At 35.6% G+C, this 12,230-nt stretch overlaps 1 long non-coding RNA gene across 1 annotated transcript in view; it reads right to left on the reverse strand.

Annotated features, from left to right (window-relative positions):
* The window catches only part of LOC126728966 (uncharacterized), a 38,062-nt gene extending 27,680 nt beyond the window's left edge, over nucleotides 1-10,382 (reverse strand). The window contains exon 1 of the long non-coding RNA XR_007656439.1: nucleotides 10,161-10,382. This is a non-coding gene — a long non-coding RNA (uncharacterized LOC126728966). The remainder of the gene's footprint in view (nucleotides 1-10,160) is intronic.
* Between the last annotated feature and the right edge of the window lie 1,848 nt (nucleotides 10,383-12,230).

A 12,230-nucleotide genomic window follows, 5' to 3' on the forward strand; every position in this document is an offset into this window, starting at 1 on the left:
AACGATTATTTGTTTTACTAATTAGCACTTCCAAAAATTGATTTAACCACCTGATTGCACAATTTCCTCTTGATTGTAGTCATCTCACTCTTAACTACCTCAGTGGTAATATACCCCACGAATGGGCTTCTACACAGTTGGAATTTCTGTAAGTCACTCCTCAGTTCATGTTAATTGAATTGAATTAAAAAGGCCAAAAAATTGTTAATGGTCTAAGGTTAGCCATTAAATGCTCATTCTTATCAAAAAAAATATATGTATATATATATAAAAGTAGAGACCTTATGCGGAAGTTCACGAGGTTCTGTCATATAACGCCCTAATAAAATAGTTTTATAAAAACAGAGGCTGACATTTAAAATTAACAAAAGGTTTTACCCAAAATCAGAGTTCATAGCAAGCCCAAGCCCATTTTCAACCCCAGCCAAACTCTACTAAGTAATAATAATTAAAATTAACGCCAGGTACAATGAACATATAGTGGCTTTGAAGTTCTCTCTTATAAGTTATAACACAACCCTCTCCTCTTCATGCCCCTTACAAATCCCAAACGTTCTCCTTAATTACACCAACTCGTCACTTTCTACCTCTACCTATTCTGAGTTCGACCTTTCACTTTTCCGTTTCAATCTCAATTTTAAAACAATGACTTCGAAGTGCCTCAAATACATGACCGAGATGTTCTCTATGCTTGGCATCGATTGATTCGATTTCGCCAGGTCCGTAAATCTCTCTAACTCTGTTTCTCTTAAAAATAAAATGTCCCTTTTGTTTCCATAGAAAGTAGCACTTCAAAGATTTTTTCAGGAATTTTTTTTGCCAAGACTAAATGGAATTTGAACTTTGAGTTTCTATGTGGTCTTTTAACATTCTGAATGATGATTCCAGCAATTGAGGACCGACCCAAAAGATCAAACTCAAGCCAAACAGTCGAACTGTCAAGGGAAAAAAATAACCTACTTTTGAGTTTTTTATTTTATAATTTTTCTTTTTGCATGGTGTAGTTAAATTCTTTAAAAACTATTTGTTAATTTGTTAATCCATATCCATCAATATCCAAATTTATGTAAATAGAAATGGATCCCATAGATTTAGGATTGAAGCCAAATACTTGAAATATAAAAACTGAGGAACAAATACTTGAAAGTATCAAGAAGAATGTAAAGGCTTAAGTTGAGTTTCTACTGGTGCGGGTAGTTGTCCAAGGCTCCAAGTAATTGGCAGTGATCTTGGGTCCAGGTAACATTAGTCATGTAAAATAAGTGTAGGGACATAACTAGAAATTTATGACTCTTAAGGTAGTGTGTGTGCAATACAACATGTGCAGAGGTATATGTGTTCACGACTTTTTCTGGATGTTGAAGAAGCCACGAGATTTTGTGTGTAGATACTAGATACAAGTAACATTCCCATCCAGGGCTTAACATTTGCAAAGTCCAAAATTAACTTTGCTATTCATGATGTATATACTCCACTCCATATCTTCCTTACTCAAAATTTTCATGTGTTTTATGGTTGCCTTAGAAATTTTAGTAATTTTCTGTTCTAGGTATGTGTATATATATATTTGATGGATCTGTTCTAGGTATATTACAGCTTGCCGGATGCATATTATCAATTTGGTTGTTAATACTTACGCTCTATAAAGATTCTATAAACTTGAAAATTGTTAATATTAGTTCTTATCCTTCCAATCTTTGAACCTTTTCTTTTTATAAAAATTTTGGTTGGATCATGGTCCCCAAAGACTTAACAAATTTCCAATAATTGTATTGTTTGTAGTTGCACCTATCTCAGTTGTGCATCAACTGTTGCTCAAGATGGGAGGGTTGGCATGCCTATCCACTGAAGGTTACTATGTTCATGTTTTTTATCCTCTTAAGTTTAGTCAAGCAGCCTAAAAAATTAGTGCAACTATTGATTCTTTAATTTTTTATTTTAATAATTATTTTAGTTCTAGACTTTGAATCAGTTCAAATTAGAAATTGCAACTTAGCATATGACGTTCTTTGAATATGTTTGAAAAAATTACTACCAAATTTTGTCACTAACGCTACTTCTCTTGACTATATGAAATTCTTTTCGAATTTATTAGTTCTCCAACTTGGATCATGATTTTAATAAAGTTGATCTATGGATGAAATTCAGAGTCTCCTTTTTAAAATTTTATTTTAGGCCTTAACTACGGTGTTTGATTACTACAAAAGCAATTTTTCAATAACTAATGACATATTTGCAGCACTTGGATTGAAAATTCATGGTGGCAAAAATGTCCCTTATGTGTAGGACATATTCAGGGTATTAGGTCTTGGTATGTATTCAGTAAATTCTTGAGAAATACATAATGAGAGTTCCAAGTAGAAGACTTGGTCTCGGTGCCAAAGGATGTATTTCTTAGTGCATTTGGCCATAGATAATGTATATTAGAAGCTTCAAGGGTGCTGAAAACTCATTATAAATGAATCCTTACACTTCTATTTATAAGTTGAACAATGGTGAGATATCACCCCTTTCATTTTCTTTATAAAGATGGTTGTGGTTAAAAGAAAATTATCTTCCTTCTTGACTCTATTCCATGGTGATACAATGATAGGGAAATTATGTGTTGGGCATAATTTGGTGTGTCTTTGTTGTAATTAGCTGAAAAGATTCAAGAATTACTTGGAGGAATGTACTTCATAATGACTTGGCAATTTAAGGGATTTTTTGCCCCATGTTGATGAAATATATAGTTTTGATATCTATTTCTCAAACCATTCATTACTAGATAGGAGTTAGGTTAATACTCACATACCAAACCAATTTTATGCTCGCTCTCTTTCAAAGGATGTGAAAATAATAATTGTGCAGGCAACTTAACCGAAATATTTAAATTATTGTGAATTCACTCACGCAACGCTTTTTTAATATATAATACAATTGATGCTAATTATGTAAATATTATACCACAAGATTATTTTTATTTTTATTTTTTTTATGGATCATAAAAATTAGTTAGAAATTATTTCAAAATAAAATTATAAATTATCCGCGCATCGCGCGGGACATCATCTAGTTTAATTAATTGAATTTGCTACAAGTCTCTCTCTATGAACAACTTATCAAGACCACTTCCAAGCTTCTTGGGAAACATTACCACACTTATATTTCTGTATGCTCTTATTGTCTCTTTCTTTCTCACCAATAATATAGGGGAAAATGCTAGAGCTACTACCAGTTTAACAGCATAAAGCTTACAAAGTAATATGACAATGAAAGTTGATTAGTGGACTTCAACCACTAATGAATGAATGTTTGAATTGGTTTTTGGTAATTGGTGACACATTAATTTGTAAGCTCTATGTAGTAAAATTTGTAGTATTTCTATCATTACTTGTCATATAGACAGTAAATTATGTCATACTTCCACTTGGTGTAACCGGCTTTAATATTTAAGAATATATTATATACTTAGAGGCATAGAGAACAATCTGTTTTCTGGAATGGTTCCCCTTGAGCTTGAAAGTTGGTTTACTTGGAGAATCTGTGAGTGTTTCTTTGTTTTCTTTTTCTTAATTTTTTAAATAAAGTTTGATTTGTCATTTTTAAATTGTCATTGATTTTTTTTTTTTTTTTTGATAGATAATAAGAGTTTTATTGATGAAAAAGAACAATGTGTTTACGATTATAAACACACTGCCCTTGAAACAGATACAGTCAAATCATAAGGAAAGACTAATAGAGTTACGGAAATCAGACAAGGCACTACAATGCGTAAGCCTCCAAATACGAGACCACTCAAACAAAGTCCTAACAAGCAAGGTCTTCAACTTATCTATAGAACTCTCAACGTCCTCAAAAGTTCGGGTATTGTGTTCCTTCCATACTAACCGCATAAGGCAAGCTGGTACCAAATTCCAAACCTTTGAAGAGTAAGTTCCCAACCAATTCCTCCAAGCAAAAAGAAGAGAAACAATAGTGTCCGGCATCACCCACTGAACCCCAAACATACTAAGGACCTCACTCCACAAAGCATATGCAAACTTACAATGGATCAAAAGGTGATCCACAGTCTCCTCATCACACCTACATAAACAACACCAGTTGACAAGGGGCAAGGTCTTCTTAACTAGATTATCAATAGTAAGAATCCCACCCCTAGCAGCAGTCCATAAAAAGAAAGAGACCCTTTTAGGTACCTTTACACACCAAATGCTCTGCCAAGGGAAAGAAACAGAAGGGGCTTTCAATAAAGCAATATAAAAGGATCGCACATCAAAAACACCATTACGATTCAATTGCCAGATCAAAATGTCCTCCCCCTCCCCACTAGGAATCCTGGCAGAAACATGCCCATAGAAAGAATAAAACCTCCTCAACTCCCCTTCATTAAAATTACGACGGAAACGGAAGTTCCAACTCCTACCTCCCCCGTCTGGTGCAAAGATTAACATGTCAGAAATCAGAGCTTCCTTAACCACAGCACATGCAAACAATTTCGGGTATAATTCCTTCAAAGGAGTAGGACCGCTCCAAGGGTCGTGCCAAAACCGAATACGATTGCCCTCTCCTGCTTCATACACCACATGACTAAAAAAATTGCCTGCACCTTTCCTGATATTCTTCCATAACCCACAACCATGAGTCCCTCTCACAAGTCTAGTGCACCAACCTCCACTATCCTCTCCATATTTGGTGGCTATTACCTGACGCCAAAAATGAGTAACTTCCTTCCCAAATCGCCAAAGCCATTTCCCAAGTAGAGCTTGATTGAAAAGCCCAATCTTCCGAATCCCCAAACCCCCTATCTCCACCGGCCAAACAACCTTATCCCAAGCAACAAGCGGATATCTGAAAACATCATCAGAACTCCCCCACAGGAAATTCCTCTAAATCCTCTCCAATCTATTTGCTATGTGTTGCGGAATTGTAAACAGCGATAGATAATAAGTTGGGAGACTCGACAAAGTACTTTTCAATAAAGTAAGCCTACCTCCTTTTGACAAATACAACATCTTCCAACCAGCAAGCTTTTTCTCCACCCTCTCTAAAATAGGATTCCAGATCGAAGCATCCTTAAAATGAGCCCCAAGAGGCATTCCCAAATAAGACATAGGCAGACGCCCAACCTTACAACATAGAATGCGAGCCAAAGCACCCAAATTCCCAACCTCACCAACTGGCACAACTTCACTCTTGCCAACATTTACTTTTAAGCTTGTAATAGCTTCAAAAAAGATCAACACCATCCTTATATATAATAATTGTTCCCTTGACGCGTCACAGAAAATAATAGTATCATCAGCAAACAATAGATGAGAGATATGCAAACCTCCTCTTGCATTGGGGCTTGCCTGAAACCCCCTAAGAAAGTCACCCTCTTCTGTCCTCCTCAATAACCTGCTCAACACTTCCATCACCAACAAGAACAAAAGAGGAGATAAAGGATCTCCTTGACGAAGACCACGAGAGCTACCAAAAAAGCCAGCCGGGGACCCATTAATAAGCACTGAGAAACGAACTGAAGTGATACAAGCCTTCATCCACCTCCCCCATTTCTCCCCAAAACCCATCCTCTCCATTAAGTAAAACAAAGCATTTCAATTTACATGATCATAAGCCTTCTCTATATCCAACTTAATGATCACACCTGGAACACCACTCTTCAATCTACTATCCAAACATTCATTTGCTATAAGAACAAAATCCAGAATCTGTCTTCTCCCTACAAATGCATTCTGGGAGTTGGAAATAAGTTTGTCCAAAACTCTTCGAAGCCTAGAAGCCAAAACTTTAGACAGAAGTTTGTACAAACTTCCCACAAGGCTAATGGGCCGAAAATCTTTAATATTGACAACTTTAAACTTCTTAGGTATCAAACAAAGAAAAGTAGCATTCAAAGATTTTTCAAGGATGCATTGGCTATGAAAGTCTGCAAAAAAAGCCATAACATCCTCTTCTATCACACCCCAACACTTTTGGAAGAAAGCTATGGTAAAGCCATCAGGACCAGGAGCCTTATCACCCTCGGCCTCCTGAAGAGCAGCAATGATCTCCTCCCTATCAAACTCCCTTTCAAGAGAAAGCCTATCAAACTCATCCAAGCTAGCAAAATCTAACCCATCAACAGTGGGTCTCCAATCCTCAGGTTCCTGATAAAGACTTTTATAAAACCCCACCACCTGATCCTGAATATCTGATTCATCTTCATACATAATGCCATCAACCTCCACACCCCTTATGGTATTGGCTCGTCTATGTGAATTAGCAAGCCTGTGGAAAAACCTAGTGTTATTGTCCCCCTCCTTTAAGAACAAAGCCCTTGATTTTTGCCTCCAAGAAATCTCCTCCAAAGAAGCTAAAGATTCGATCTCCGCCTTAATCTCACTTTTTCTTGCTTTATCTACCATAGTCAGCACTTGCATTCCTTCTCTCAAATCCAGATTCAACAGCTCAGACAACAAACATTTTTTTCTAAAATGCACATCCCCAAAAATATTTTTATTCCAATGCTTCAAGTCTTTTTTAAGAGCCTTGAATTTACAGGCGAGAACGTAACTAGGGGATCCCACAAAATGATAACTGTTCCACCAGCCCCTAGCTCGATCCACAAAACCCTCCACTTTTAGCCACATGTTCTCAAATTTAAAGGGACTTTTCCCCCTCACCAACCGAACCAACATAACTAACTAAACTAACTAACCAAACTCTAACGGCTACCTAACAGTAAAAACAGAAAATAACTAACATCACAATCTCATAGAAAGACCAATAGATAGGCTACACGTGTCTAACACTTAAACAAAACTAAAACTGATTTATTTCTATGACAGAAATGGTCTATCGTGTAGACATGACTGTTGCTGCTTCATCTTGGGTTGAATGCATCTCAATAAGAAGTTTCCTTGGCATGAAAGGAAAAAGTATTCCTTATTCAAAAAGTAATTGAGTATTCCTTATCTATCAAGGAATTGAATTGGAACCTTTTAAATAAGCATTGTTTCAAAGGGTTTGATGGCTTTTGCTTATTAAGGATCCTCTCACACGGAGAGAGGAGAATTTTTTTTTTTTTTTTTTTTTTTCATATATAAATTTGATAATTATAATGGGGGTGGAGGGATTTGAACCATAGTCATCTCCTTGGGAAACACAAGATGGTGCTAGTTGAGCTTCAAGACTCTTGGCAGAGATGAGAACACTCCTAGAAGAACATGAGTTTATGTTTAGCTTTGTGAGGGTTTTTTGTGTGAGCAAATGAGTTTGTGTTTATCTTTTGAAGTTTGATTGACAATGTTTGTAATCTATATCATTGATATTGGATTTTGTTGGCGTTGCCTATGGATGTAGGGTTGGAATTGGCCGAATCATGTCAAATATTGTTATCTTGTATGGATATTTTATTTTCTTACTCATGCGAATGAACTTTGCTAGCTTAGCTCCAATCACAACATAAATATTTCATCTTGTAGAAGACAACTACATATATTATTAACAATACAATGGAAATTTCACTGTTGTTCTGTTATGTACTTTATTGTCAATAATATGGTGCTGCTTTATGTAGATCGGTATTCAATGCATATAAATTGCGGTGGGAACGCTACCACCATTGGAAACATAATGTATGAAGCAGATAACGACCCAGGTGGTTCAGCGAAGTTTTTTCATGAGAAGGAGAACTGGGGATTCAGTAGCATTGGACTTTTTTGGGATGTAGAAACTAGCCGATACGACTACATTGCAGATAATGTATCCATACTCACAATGAATGAGTCCGAACTATACACAAGTGCACGCCTATCTCCTCTTTCATTCACATATTATGCCCGCTGCTTAGCAAAGGGAACCTATAAAGTGAAACTTCACTTTGCAGAGATAATAATCAGAGACAATAGATCTTTTTACAGTCTTGGAAGGCAGATATTTGATATTTATGTCCAGGTATTTATCAAATTTATTTCTCTGTATGTTTTAGTAGAGGAGTTAATTGAATTAATTTTCTGTAGGAAAAACTGGTGTGGAAAGATTTTGATATTGAAAGTTCTGCAAGAGGGGTTCATAAGGCTGTTGTTAAGGAACATTAAGCAAATGTTATAGATAATATTTTGATGATTCGCTTTTATTGAGCTGGGAAAGGGACAACAACTGCCCCAAAGAGAGGAACATATGGTCCCCTCATATCAGCCATCTCTGTGGAACCAGGTAACTGTATTAGAGAATGAGAATCTTGCGACTGTCCGCACTCAGATTATTAGATTGATGAACTATAGAAGCATTGCGATTTAGTGGACGTAGAATCCCATATTTGTCTGCATTTAGAAAAAGACTCAAAACCATGTTAAAAGTGCATTTAGATGGAAGACAACCAAAACTTTATTATCATTTTCATTTTATAACCTTGCCCTGCGAACTTGTCTTTGAAGATCTTTTGCTATCATTCTTTGGATTTCCTATGTGGTGCTAAATAATTAACATATTTCAGAATGCAATCTTATAATTGCTATTCTTAGCTATTTGTCATGCCTGTAGATTTCAGTCCTCCTCATGATGGCAAGAAGAAGATATCTATTGTGGTACTGGTTGGAGCTGTAGTTGTGGTGCTACTCCTCATTTTTATGATTTTGGGCATTCTTTGGTGGAAAGGCTGTTTGGGAGGGAGGTCATCAAGGGAAAATGGTAATCTGTGCAAATCTTGATGTTGAAATTAGAGAGGACACCAATCGTTTTCTCCAACTATGGCAGGAAGTTGGAACAATGTACAGAAAAAAAAAAGTTTTATCTTCTTATAGACGCATTCCAAAGTACAACTTGAAAAGCAATTTCATGATTTCAGGACTGCAGAGGATATGAACTTTGCATGGGATAATGCATGTTGATTAGGGCCATTTCGTTCCAACTTTCGAGCAAATGGAATCATGCAAAAAAAAAACTAATACCATTGCTTCTTTTTCTAAAATCAGCATAAAAAATAAAAAATGCATTGTTGGTTTAAGCTCACTATAGATAAGCAATGTCTAAAGATTTGCATAAATCATGTTTCTGATAGAGAAAAGATTATAAATTTTGAATGAATTCATCTTCTACATATTTTGAAAGTCGTATGAAATTTGGTTTGTCGGTTTAAAATTCTTATTTTAGTTTTAAAATGAACTTTTGTCAAGTCTTAAGCACATCTCATTCTATGATAAACTAACGAAATATTTGACTCCCCCCCCCACCACCCCCCCCCCCAAAAAAAAAAAAAAAAAAACTCTAGAATAAACTACTTGTGATTGAAAAAGTAGCAAAAGGCAATCTAAAAAACTTGTGGTTTTCAGTATTGTTTCATAAATTTTCCCCTTTACAAATTCTGTGTGATTTACTACAATATATTGCCATCTAAAGGCATTTAATTTTCTTGTCCTTTAAGATTCATCTAACTATTCAAGAGGCATGCAAATATTTGGTTAAATATTGGTCATGTTACACTGTAAGATGTAGTCTGACATCTTAGCCTGATTTTCTAACCGAGATATGAGGATTAGATCTGCAAACTAGTTTTTTCACATATAGAAAAATAAAAGCTGCCACTAATAACTTCAGTGCTGCAAACAAGATTGGGGAAGGTGGTTTTGGATCAGTTTATAAGGTACATGAATATTTTTTCCCCTTCCTTTTCTTTTTATTCTCCTTATTGGTCTTTGACGTTTGAAGAGATTCATGATGAAATACAAACTTGAAAATGTTAAGCAGGGTATACTACTTGATGGTACTGTAATTGCAGTTAAGCAACTCTTTCCAAAATCAAAGCAAGGAAGCCGCGAATTTGTGAATGAAATGGGCATGGTATCTGGTTTACATCCAAATCTTGTTAGATTGTATGGATGTTGTATTGAAGGAAAACATTTATTGTTGATATATGAGTACATGGAAAACAATTTGGTAAGCTAATGTTTTATACCTGACCATGCATTTTATATTGATAGCAAAAGAATGAGAACAAACACTAACGATGAATTTCATTGATTGTGTTCTGAACATCAATCCTAGGCCTTGCGGATGGTCGGTTAAAATTGGACTGGCTTGCAAGGTAGAAAATATGTATTGGCATAGCAAGAGGTCTGGCTTTCTTGCATGAGGAATCAACTTAGAAAGTTGTTTATAGAGACATCAAAACTACTAATGTGTTGCTTGATAGGGACCTTAACCCTAAGATCTCTGACTTTGGTTTGACCAAGCTCAACGAAGAGGAGAACACCCACATAAGCACCAGAATTGTTGGAACAATGTGAGTTACCTTCCTTTCTTTTGCCTCCTCCTTACTTCCATCTAGACTCTTTTTTCCCTATTGTCTTCTATTTCATCACATCTGCAGACCTTGTTTATGAGGTATTGTGAATAGATGTTGATCTGATAGGTCTTTAGTCTTGAGTTGCTCCTTTGAAAGAATATCAAAATATGGGGGAAATTACACTTTACCACCTTAAACTATACACTAGATTACACTTTGCACCCTAAACTATTTGAATGCATACTTTGCACCCTAAACTATGACCTTTGTTACATTTTGCACCCCAATGTTAGTTTTACTGTTAAGTTAGACAGAAATTAATAGCACATGACTTGCACATGATTTGCACATGATTTTTGCTTAAGTGACACTCTGTTTAAAGACTAAAATACCATTTTCACAAAAATTAAAAACAAAAGTTTTTTTTTTCATCCCATCAAAATAAAACTTTTTTTTTTCAGCTCTTTCTCTCTCCGGCGTGAGTAATTTTAACAAGACGTTTAGAGAAAACATCATCTGGGTCATGAATACGAGGGTTGTGCTCAACTATATAAGGGTTGCCGCACTTATCACTGATTGGAGTGTGGTGGGTGGGTCTCCCTTATAGTGTGGTTGAAAGATTATTGCTCTTAAGTCATGACAGCTTCAAAAGTAGTGTGGTGGGTCTCCCAGCCTAAAAGAGCTCTTCTTTTGATTCATTGTTTCATTTTTTTTTTTTTTTTTTTTTTAACTATTCATTGTTTCATTTTGTGTTTTCTTGCTTTATTCTTTTAATAACGTTCATAAAACTCATAGCTCAAAAACGTGTGTATTTTTCTTAAATAGTGCAGCGCCCTTATAAAGAATATAGTTGAGCACAACCCTTTATTCATGAACCAGATGATGTTTTCCCTGGACTTGTTATTAAAATTACTCATGCCGAAGAGAGAAAGAACTGAAAAAAAAAATTGCTTTTGTTTTTAATTGTTTGTGAAAAGGGTGTTTTAGTCTTTAAACAAGGTGTCACTTAAGCAATAATCATGTGTAAGTTATGTGCTATTAATTTCTGTCTAACTTAACAGTAAAACTAACGCTAAGATGCAAAGTGTAACAAATGTCATAGTTTAGGGTGCAAAGTGTGCATTCGAATAGTTTAGGGTGCAAAGTGTAATCTAATGTATAGTTTAGGGTGGTAAAATGTAATTTCTCCCAAAATATGACAGCAATGAAATCTTTGCTCTTAAGACAAGTAGAGAAAATACTGTTAGTAGAGTATTCGCCAAGTCCTTGACTAAATTTTGTGTGTTTGGCATCTGTTAAAGAGATTAGTTTATTATTTCTAACTATGTGTAATGGCTCAAGAAGACAATAGGCCAATATATTGTATGGCCCATACAGGGTTAATCCCAACTCCTATAATCCCTATATTATATATATCCTATTTACGAGTCATTGTAATTGTTACAAGCCATTGTCAAAGTCACGTGCCCCATGCTCTAGTTAGTTTTCATCTCACACACCTCTATATGCGGCACACATCGGTTCAAAATTGATGATGCCATCATGACACGTCACATTTGGTCAAGCCAACTTCAATCCTATCCATGTCAATAGTGACGTAAGCATCTGTGCCATGTCAACAGCCGGGTCAGCCATATTTGCCACATTAGAGTCACACTCTTGCCTTGTCATCCTTTGCCATGTCACTTGCACATCAACTCCACTTCAACAGTCTTTGCCGCATTAGCAATCTTTACTATGTCATTAGTGTCCGTTATACTATCTGATACAATGTTGACCAGAACCGATTTGACCCAAATTCAACACTTACTAAACCAAACATTTGACTACAATTGACCATTGATTTTCCTTGCCTTGATCATTAACTTTGACTTTGACCAATTGTCTAAGGTTCACTTTAGTTTTTTCAACCATGCCTATCCAAAGTCATTTTTTGCATACATTTTGATTTTTGGGTCTATTTTTCCATATGGCTCTTACA

The sequence above is a fragment of the Quercus robur genome, chromosome 5 (assembly GCF_932294415.1).
Source record: "Quercus robur chromosome 5, dhQueRobu3.1, whole genome shotgun sequence".
NCBI classification, from domain to species: Eukaryota; Viridiplantae; Streptophyta; class Magnoliopsida; order Fagales; family Fagaceae; genus Quercus; species Quercus robur.